The sequence below is a fragment of the Henckelia pumila genome, chromosome 1, assembly GCF_033568475.1.
Source record: "Henckelia pumila isolate YLH828 chromosome 1, ASM3356847v2, whole genome shotgun sequence".
Lineage (NCBI taxonomy): Eukaryota > Viridiplantae > Streptophyta > Magnoliopsida > Lamiales > Gesneriaceae > Henckelia > Henckelia pumila.
The window spans coordinates 79,282,349-79,293,349 of NC_133120.1; the positions used below are offsets into that span (position 1 = coordinate 79,282,349).

The 11,001-nt window shown below is 34.3% G+C and overlaps 1 pseudogene; it reads left to right on the top strand.

Annotated features, from left to right (window-relative positions):
• Window positions 1-1,745: 1,745 nt before the first annotated feature.
• On the top strand, window positions 1,746-7,384 carry LOC140882648 (protein STRUBBELIG-RECEPTOR FAMILY 1-like; annotated as a pseudogene).
• Window positions 7,385-11,001: the final 3,617 nt, after the last annotated feature.

Here is an 11,001-nt window from a genome sequence, read left to right on the forward strand (position 1 = left end):
CACCTAGACCTCCTAGGGACCCCGTAGGACCTAGCCAACAGCCCCTTTCATGCCATGGAGGAAAGAAACGTGAGCATGAACTATACTTGTCCAAAAACGAAAGCATGAGAGGAAGAAATCGAAAACTTGCTGTCAAAAAGTTTATATTCTGATGTTACCCACTCACACTCATACATGCACTGATATAGATTTGAAAAGTAGAAAGAAACATGCCTTAACACCGTAGATAATGATTGAATACGCGTAGGAAGGACTCCGGGACGACGGGGCGACGATAGCTTGCTTGGAACCTTGAAAATCGACCTCCTAAGGTGCTAAAGAGCTGAAGACCGATTGGAGAAGAAGGTGGGATGAAGGTGACGGTGATGGGGAAGAAACAATCGGCTAGTTTGGTTTTTAGGGTGGATTAGGGTAAATTTTTGTATTAATTAAGATATAGGTTAAATAATAAAATAAAAAGGTTTTTAAGATAATTAAAATACAAGTTAACTCTTAAATAAACCTTTAGAAATCTGATAATATAAAATAAACTCGAAATAATAATTTAGGGGAATTTTAAAAATACTAAAAAGTCAATATTTTGACTAGTTTTGGATAAAAATGACTCCTAAAATTAAATAAAATTAAATACTTAAAATTTTTGAGATAATAAAACTCAAAATATTATTTTAAGGCTCCAAAAAGGCTCATAAAATAATTTGGGTGGAAAGTTGTCATCTCGTTCGTCCTCGGTCCCGTCTACGCGATTAAATAATAAAAATACTAAAAATCATAAAAATCACTAATTATGAGTTAAATGCTTAAAAATAAATTAAATCATGCATAAATAATTCACCTAATTATTTAACCCATAAATCATAAATTTAAATAATTAAATATCCTAATTATGCAGGCGGATTTATGTAATTAAAAATACCGGGTGTTACAAGTTCAACTGGAATCATAAGAAGCCACTTGATAAGTGGTGGATCAATATGTCGAACCGTTCAAGTCCAAAGATGATCCCAGGGATGGATACGATGAACCCACCTAAAATGATTCTCTTGTAATATAAAATATACCTATAATCACATATAAAAAAAATATATACCTTACATTTAGAATAAACTTAAAATATTTTTTTCTCAAAAAATAAAAAAAACTTAAAATATTTTGTAAGAAATAAAATATTTGTTTGTCTAAATTCAGAATTGGATGCAAGTGGGCCTGACTTTCAAGAAGCCCGAAATTAAATTTTGACTCACGCCACCTTTTCTCTCCATGACCCAACGGTACAATAAGTTGTTTCTTTTGAAATTAATCTCAAGAAATCCAAGAAACATTCCACCACTCGCAGATAATTGCGCTTTTAGAAAGCAAGTCTAAGGAATTGAATATAATCATATAGCTGTAATCTTTATAGACATTGTATGAAATATATTAGGGCCTCTTGTCTTTGCCCACTCATTGAGGAAAAAAGGCAAGCAACAGAAACACATTTGTCGGCACCACGTTTTCACTCTTACAAGGTTTGTATCTGTCATCATCGTTTCAACGAAAGAGATCTTTTTATTGTTTTTTTTAATGATTTACGGTGTGTCTCTGAAGCCATTGGTGCTGAATCTTGAGGGTTTGTGTTTCCTAGTTGTTATCAACTTGCCTTAATTACTGTTTTGTGTGCGTGTTGTGTGCGTGTGTATTTACGTGGGTTGTGTGTGTGACCGTTTGTCTTTCCATTAATTAAAAGAAGTGATTTTTTTATTCTTGGGGTTCTTCGTTGTTCGGTTTGGCTCTGTACTTCAGATTCTTGCGGTGTTTCTGCCGAACGTTATACTCAAGAAACAAGAACGCGAAGGGGTTAAAAGAAGAAATCTTGAACACTGGGGCGACCTTTTCTGGATATGGCTTGTTTTGGAGGGATGATTCGTTCGTGGGTTCTTCTGTTTTCGGTTGTTTTTTCTGCGTTGCAATTTGCATTGGGAGTCACCGACCCTCGTGATAGTAAGCCATTGGTTCAGATTTTCTATATTAACTGGTTTCACTTTGTTTTGTGTAAAATGAATCTTTCTTCTGAATTGGAGTGTTTTCTGTTTGCTCTGTATTGTTTTTTTTTTTTTTTATTAAAAAGAGCAATAATTCGATGGTTAATTAATTTAATACTGATTGCTAATGGAAATTTTCGTCTTATATTTGGAATTATGTGTCGGTTGTGCAGTATATAGCATATGTTCTTACGGCATTTGTTCTGTCTTGAATGCTTCATGTCAGTTTATGCAATAAATAGTCTGTATACTTCTCTGGGTTCCCCGCCTCTTCCCGGATGGATTTCCACTGAAGGAGATCCATGCGGACAGCCAAACTGGCAAGGCGTGCAGTGTGTGAATGCGAATATAACTTCAATGTAAGATATGTCCTTATTTCCAATCATGATGTTTGCTAATTTAACTTTTATGTGAATAAAATTTCTTGTCTCTGATTGGTAGAATATTGTCTGGTGCAAATTTGGGTGGAGGATTGGGCAATGATTTGGGATCGTTTGCCTCAATTATCACGATGTGAGTTAATTTCTATTGGCTTCCTTTGTTTCTTGCCTCATTCTTTGATAATGCTATTTGCATAGGGTTACTTTATGGACGAGTCTTCAATTGGACATTGTTTTCTTGATTAATTTATAGTGTTTTTACATCATTGAATCAATTTGTTTGGAGATTAAAGATATTGATTTTCCTGTAAAGCAGAGATTTAAGCAATAATAACATTGGAGGCATTATACCATCGAACTTGCCAATCACTCTTAAAAATTTGTATGTTTCTGATCTCAAACTGCTTATTACATTATGTTGCAACTCTTTCTGTAATTAACGGCTAATAATAACCTCCGCCCCACCCCCCTCACCCAAATCTCCACGAACTCTAGTTCTCTTTCAGATAATCAGATTACAGGAAATCTTCCAGATACTTTATCAATTTTGGGGCAGTTGACTGATTTGTAAGTTCTGTTCTCTCTCTAGTCATACTTTCTCTTGTCTTTTCTTCTCACAGGGTCTATATCGATTCCTAGTTTAACTTAAAAGTGCCTTACTTTTCCAGGTTTTTGAGCAATAATAAATTAACTGGATCGATTCCTGATGCCTTTGAACAGCTCAAGGAGTTGGTTAACATGTCAGAGTTTATGTACTTGAAACAGAATATCATATAGATAAACTTAGACGATCTTTGTTTGATTTAAATCATGTTGCCGATGCAGGGATTTGTCAGGGAATAGTTTAGTTGGCCAGCTGCCCTCTTCGATGGGGAATTTGTCATCTCTGACCACCTTGTAAGTATAGTTTTTGAGTGTGAATGCGGTCCTAATATTGTATTTTCCTATGCTAATATTGACTGGACTGTATTGGATTACAAGAGTTTTCTTCATGCCATAATTTCTTGTGGAACGTCAATCAATTATGGAAAAAAAATATAAATATCTGAGTTGATGCTTATTTCCACCATATCATTCTGAGTATCCGTGGCCCATGTTATGAACCACTCGAATGTTTGCGTAAACCTGCTTGTTCGTATTCAGTGAATTTCAATGAGAGAGGCAGGTTGTACTGGTAAAAGGAATGTTTAGCTAGTAAATGAAATTTTGCAACTATAATGGAGTAGTCCACCATAGAAATCTTCTTAGTCTCGAACAGAATGATTTTATCCTAGAAAATTTTTCACAATACTTGCTCATTTGCATTCTTTTTGGCATTGTGAAGATTAACATTTTCTTTTTACCCTCGTCTTCTTGTTGTTTATAGGCATTTGCAGAACAATCAGCTCTCTGGAATGCTGGATGTTCTTCAAGATCTTCCTTTCATAGATTTGTACTGTAGTTCTTCATTATGTGATAGTTTATTATTTTAAAAGTTCACTTGTCTTTACTAGATTTGTTACATTCGGCTGCTTTTTTTTTCTCTTGCACCCTCCAGAAACATAGAGAATAACCTGTTTTCTGGACCTGTACCACCAAAATTGATTACTATTCCAAATTTCAGGTGAAACTTTTAAGTTAATTTCTGTAGTTTGTCCTTTTTTGCAGTTTAGCTCCTATTTTTACCTTATGAGATTTTATAAGACCTCCCTTTAATGGTGCAGAAGCGCAGGCAATCCCTTTAACACTACGATAATACCTTCTCCACCATCTCCATCTCCTTTGTTATCTCCTTTGGAGGCGCCATCTCCTTGGTCAGCTCCTTCAGCTAATGTAAATGGGCCATCAGCATCTCGATTACCAGAACCTGGTGGGAAAACGAAGCACAACACTACTAGCAAAATCACATGGATACCTATTGTTGGGTTGTTTGCAGTAGCAGCCCTTGCTTTGGGCGTATGTTTCTTCTTGTTCAGACGCTGTAAAAGAAAATTTAGTGAGAAAAATAGGCAAGAATCAAGAGATGGAGAAGCATGGTGTCATGACTGAGACTCGCAAACCTGATAAATCTTCACAAAAGCCTTTGTATCAAGTAGAGAAAGGTAATCAACCTCCCCCGTACTTTTTCTCTTTCCTATTCATTATTTTTCCCATTTTCCTTCCAATCAACTAAATTTTATCGTCCAAAGCAGTGCCCAAGGACACATTTCGGGGAAAGGAACACAGTATAGACATGACAGGATTGGATAGTTCTCTGTCAACCAGCGCACGTCCTTTTCCACTTGTGTCCGCCGAAAAAATTCCCGGTGATCCAATTTTTACTGCTTTAAGCCCAAAGGAAAATGCTTCTAAGAGTTTAGGCTCTGCTAATTTCTTCACAATTGCATCTCTTCAACAATATACGGACAGCTTTTCTCAAGAAAATCTTATCGGCAAAGGCATGCTAGGCACAGTTTATAGAGCTCAACTTCCTGATGGAAAGGTATGCATCTTATGATGTATCTTGAACTTTTTGCTATCTCTGGATGTAATACTTGCAAATCGAACTCTTGTTTTTTCATGTTTGTATTTGTTTGTTTTCTTTGATTCAATGTTGATATTTTAAGAGTCCTGTTTAATTTGCAGAAGGCTCTTTTCTACAAAAATGATGATGGACTGATCAATTGCATTGTCTCTAATTTGATTGTTGCTCGGATGTGTTATTCTAGATATTTTTTTATTTTTGCACCCTTCGGTCTAGATTTTAACTTGGTCTGTGCTTAACGGTACTGTGGTAGCTGCCCATCCTAGACAAGATTGTGTTATGTGCGTTGCTCTGTTTCCCTCCATCTTCAATGGATTCCAAGAGAAAACCATGGTCTTTATTTGATGTAATGTATTGTTTGTGTTCATGTTGCCCTTCTCATGAGGTTGTCAACGCATCTCTAGGTACTGGCAGTCAAGAAACTGGAGCAGTCTGCTTCAGCGAATCTAAGTGACAGCGAGTTCCTTGAGCTCGTGACAAGTATCTCAAAACTTCAGCACCCAAATATAGTTAAACTTGTCGGTTACTGCCTGGAGCATGGACAGCGCTTGCTTGTTTACAATTACTGCCATCATGGGACACTTAATGAGGCGTTACACCTGGATGACGAGATCAAGAGAAAGCTTTCATGGAATACCCGTATGATTCTGGCACTTCAAGCTGCAAAGGCTCTAGAGTACGTTCATTTTGGCGAAAACTGAATGTGATTTTGACAAGAAAATTAGGTTATTTGATTTAAGAGATAATTTTCCTGGTTCACCTGTTCTTGAAATACCCATTTCAGCCTCTTGCTTTAAATCCTTTGATCTTGCCCGGTTTCTCAAAACAAATCTTCCACTGCCCACTTTTTACTCGTTATTGTTTGGAGACTTGATTGTGCTGTTTTATTGATGAAGATATTTGCATGAGGTCTGTCAGCCACCCGTCGTACACCGGAATTTCAAGTCTACAAATGTGTTACTAAATGATGATCTTTCTGTACGAGTTTCTGACTGTGGCTTGGCTCCTTTGTTATCATCTGATCACATGACTCGGGTAATATCTTGCAGTTATTTTAATATTGTTTGATATTTTCATCGATGTTAGAACGATGCAGTCATTATTCATGTTCAGATGTTGGCAGTACTCGAATTTGCATTGATGCTAGTGTTTTTTTTTTTATCAGTTGCAAGGTTCTGGTTACGGTGCTCCAGAACTCGAGACAGGAAGCTACTCTCAGCAGAGTGATGTTTTCAGCTTTGGAGTTGTGATGTTAGAACTTCTCACTGGTCGAAAATCTTATGACAGGTTATCACATATTTATACTGATAGCTAGAAACTGGATATTCTGAGTATTGCTACGTTAAACTCTACTTAAAAGAGGACAACCTCATAAATAATCTTCATCCCGAAACAGATTCCGTCCTCGAGGATCACAATATTTGGCTAGATGGGCATTGCCACACCTTTATGATATAGATGCATTGTCAAGAATGGTCGAGCCTTCGCTAAAGGGTGCTTATCCATCTAAATCTCTCTCTCGACTTGCTGATATAATCACGCTATGTATTCAGGTATATTCCCATTTCCTTTTCTTATACTCCATGGATTGGTTTTAAGTGAGATTGCTCAATAATGGACTCAAGACCTCGTTTCATTTTATTTGTTGTTTGGGCCCGATGTCTAAGGTTTCGTTTGAACATATACGTAGTGTTGTGTAAGTTTAACTTCAATTATTTTTTTAGACAAGATTTTTGTAAAATATTTTTTTAAAAATTGTTATCTAATTATAGTTTTTTAACGAACAATTTATAGATGTTTTTACAATGGAAGACAAAGGATGAATATTAAAACAAAATTACTTTTGAATTATTAAAAAGTTCTTATATAATATTTCTCCTAACACATTTATTTTTAAAACAACTTTTAAAAATGTTTATAATTTTTTTTTTAAAAAAAAAACACTTTTATAAAAACGTTTATAATTACTTGTCGAATAAATTTGACAACCTTTTAAATCGCATATGACATGATGCCTAGGAAACTTGGGATTGTATTGATCGACATTTGAATTATGGTGATTGTAATTGTGAATTTTACGTGTTTTGTTTCTTTTCCACAGCCTGAGCCGGAGTTCAGGCCACCGATGTCTGAGATTGTCCAAAAGCTATCGCACTTGGTATCGAGTGATCGCTGAGCAGCGTGCACGGGTCGAGATGGCAAGAATCTTGAATCTTTAACTGTTGGCACTTACATTATTTTTGTTTTTTTTCCATGTAAATCATAGCCTCAACCTGTTGCTTTTCTGGGTGCATGTATATTTTTTAAGGTTTGCTTCAAATGAGTGGTGATTTATGTATCATATGTTGTCTGTAAAATAGCATTGTGTCTTTATTTTTTGGTGTGAGAGAAATTATACACTGTATTTTCCCATCTCATCTGTATTCAATGATTATTACATTGTTTTTTTCTATAATAATATATCATGTATAAACAAACAACTGCTGCTGGCTGGTGAAGATAATTTATGTAGCAGGAAAAATAGAATTTCGACACTGCGGGTCAATTACAAGGGGAAAAAAGAAGAAAAGTTGCGCCAGTCTTGTCTCAATCTGCCCTGTGGCTCTGGACTGGGTGGCCTTTTGTGTAGTAAAATAGCGTCAAAGTCTAATTTGGGTTCAACGTAGTTTTCATATGAAACGGTTTAATAGATTTATGTTTCGGAGATGAGTTGATTTTTACTTATATTTATAATATAAATTAATTTTTTAAGTAAAAAATAATTTTTTTTCATGAGTCGATTTAAATGAGACATCCACTTCACAAAATTTAATCGTAAAAGTGTTTCACGTTATTTACCATAGTTGAGAATTTTCTATTAAGGCTAGGGAATGCAATGGGTGGGTTCCAAAATTTAAATTCGTGGACAATTTTCATAGCACCAAATTGTGGGTCTTCTTGAGTTAATTTCTTTTGCAATCATTGAATTCCACGTGGTTCACGTTACATAAATGTACTTCAAAATGTGTGTTGGACAAACTAACATGTGGCATTATGAACCCGTTCTGGATGCGTCCGAATTTTTTTTTTTTTTTTTTTTTTTTTAACTGGATGCGTCCGATTTGATTAAACAAAATGTTAACTCCATCATTTTTATTTTTTTATTTATTTTTACAAACCACCGTTTTTCGATGAGTTCTAATAAATTATTGGATAATACAATATCTTATAAATCATGCTACATTACTATTTCGTAATGAGCAAACTTAGTGCAACATGCTAAGGGCTTACGGGGGTGTTCTTGGAGGACTTTAGCTACTAGTTCGCCGATCGGAGTTGCGCTGTTCACTACAAACCAGTTATCTAGTTTTCCTTTTTTTTTTTTGCGCTCTCAACGAGTGCTCAGCAAGAGACAATGAACAAGAGCTTTACACGCATCTGAGATTCTAAAAAAGGAATGGCCGGAGGGGATAAACAATCAACATCTTACTAGCAGCTCCGTTGTTTCCAGCCCCCAATCCGCTCTCGCTCGCCGCTACTAACGGGGTCTCGGATACTTCCATTCCGAAGGGGTGGTCTAAGTAAAGCCAAATAAAAACCCTCACCCTCGATTTTAACACCCGAAATAAGTGTTTGTAAGAACACGTGATTATTTGTCAAGTGTTCACCAATTCTACTAACTTACTGTTCGGATACTTCGTAAAAGTTTCGAAGCTTCATTAATTGTGCGAGATGCATCGTGCGTCATTGAGTCATTAACTTCAAGGGTTTATTGCACCAAACTCTCCTGTTAAATATTGAAAATGCACATTTCTCTCTTGTGAAATTTTAATAGGTATCTCAGCCTAAGCTTCTGTAAATAGTTGCACGTTTAACATTTGTCACGACGATTTTGTTAAACACGCGTTGTTTTGACGCCAAAAATAACTATTTTTTTTTATAATAATTAGGATTATGATATGAAAATGACATTTTATTATTGTAACAATTTTCATATCTACTCAAATACATTACCCACATTAGGATATATAATTTTTCTTCACAAATACACGTGATGTATTTGAGTAAATATGAGAACTTACTACAATAAAAGAATGACATTTTCGTACTATAGACCTAATATTGTAACAGATACCTAATATTATCAAAACAATGGTTGATTAGGCGCTGTTAAACAACGCTTGTTCAATAACTCACTGCGTCAAGGGTTAAACATACAACTATTACAAAAAAGTACAGGTTAAAGTGCATATTAAAATTTCACATAAAAAAGTGTGAATTTTCAATATTTTACAGAGAAATTTGGTACAATAAACTTGTAACTTTAAATAATCAAACCATAAAGCAGTTAGAGTGCAACAAATCAAATAAATAAATTTAAGGCACCAGTCCTACCATCCTACAAATAGAAGGTTTAATTAGCATGCCTACTAGATAGTTGTTTCTTAAAAATAATAATTCAGGTAACAACTTTCTGTTGTCATTATACTAAAAACGTTTAATGGAGGGGATAAATCATTGATTGATTACTCATTTTTATTATATATAATGTTTGACTGAAATTTTAACAAAAATATTTGTAATATACATCATTATCTTATCTAAATATATTGTTGATTTATGATCTTTATAATATATATATATATCGTCTCATCCAAAATCCAAACAATATATAAAAATGAATGGAATTCTCATTGGCTACACTGCTGGGATGAGAAAACCATCGGGTATTCATTTGTTTTGTTTTTTTAAATCTAATTTATATTTTCACAAAAAACAAAATCAATATTTTTCCTAAATTCATTATTATAATATTATGTTATGTATGTATAAAGTTTTTTTTAAAAAATTAATTGTGGTGGATTCATGTGCATTCTAATTCCGCGTGTTAATGCAGACATCTCACGTCTCTATCCGAAATACATATAATGTTTATGGAACAAACACGACAATCAACATAGTATAAAAAGGTTGGAAATTTAACTAATAATTCGGTGTAGACTTCAGACCAAGATTAATTACAAATTTTAAATATTGATTTAGCACTAACCGAAATTTCCATGTATTTATTAGGAGACTGGTTCATTCCTAACACATTATCTATTATGAACCACGTCATCTTCACTGTAAAAAATATATAAACTACTATCATGAATGGTACAATTTTTTGCTAAAAAAAGTTTTTTGGGGATGGAGTCTTTTTTTTTTTATTATTAACAAGTTGAGGCCTAGTTATGGAACTATTTTATTTTTTATTTTTTTGAAAGGAGTTATGGAACTATTAGAGACCAAGAAAAGGGAAATTACACATAGCTTCTCTTAAAAATAAAGAATGGGAAAATAAACAAAAGGTGGACCATGTTGTGAAAAAGTAAAAATTTACGGTAAAAAGTAAAAACTCAAAAACTCAAAATTTATCAAATTCTACACTTTATAAAAATTTTTCTCTATTCACTATTGTGTTTTTCTACACAAATGGAGAGACCTATTTATAGATCTCCATTGGAGAATAGTCAAAAATTAATACATCATTAATTTCATCATCACACACTAATTTTCAATATTTAACAACTCAATTTTCAACTTTCTACCTTCAACATTCAACAATAAATAATAATATATATTTATATATATTTTCAACTCTCCCCCTTGTGATGATGATCATGATAGAATGACTATCTCCATTACGTGTTGTATACTGCCTCGTTAAAAAACCTTACTAGGAAAAACCCATTGGGACAAAAACCATAGTAAGGAAAAAAAGAGTGCAGCCACGTAAAACTCTCTCCCTCTCTTATTACCTATAAACTCCCCCTGATGTCCATCTTGAATGTAATCTCTTCTTCACATATATTTCGTAGATATGCTGCATCCCAATAAGTATAAATGTGTTCTATTCTGAATTATATCGCCCGTGGGAAAGTGCCTTTGTGAAGAGATCGGATTGAGTTCTCACTCGACGACCTTGATTGAATGTTAACAGATATCAATATTTCTTTTATTCTTCTCCAGCTCTTGATGTGTATCGCAAAGAATCTTGAGGAGGAATATGTTTTAGTTCTGTCACTTTTGATGTATCCTTCTTTCATTTGGGCAACACATGCGGCATTATCTTCAT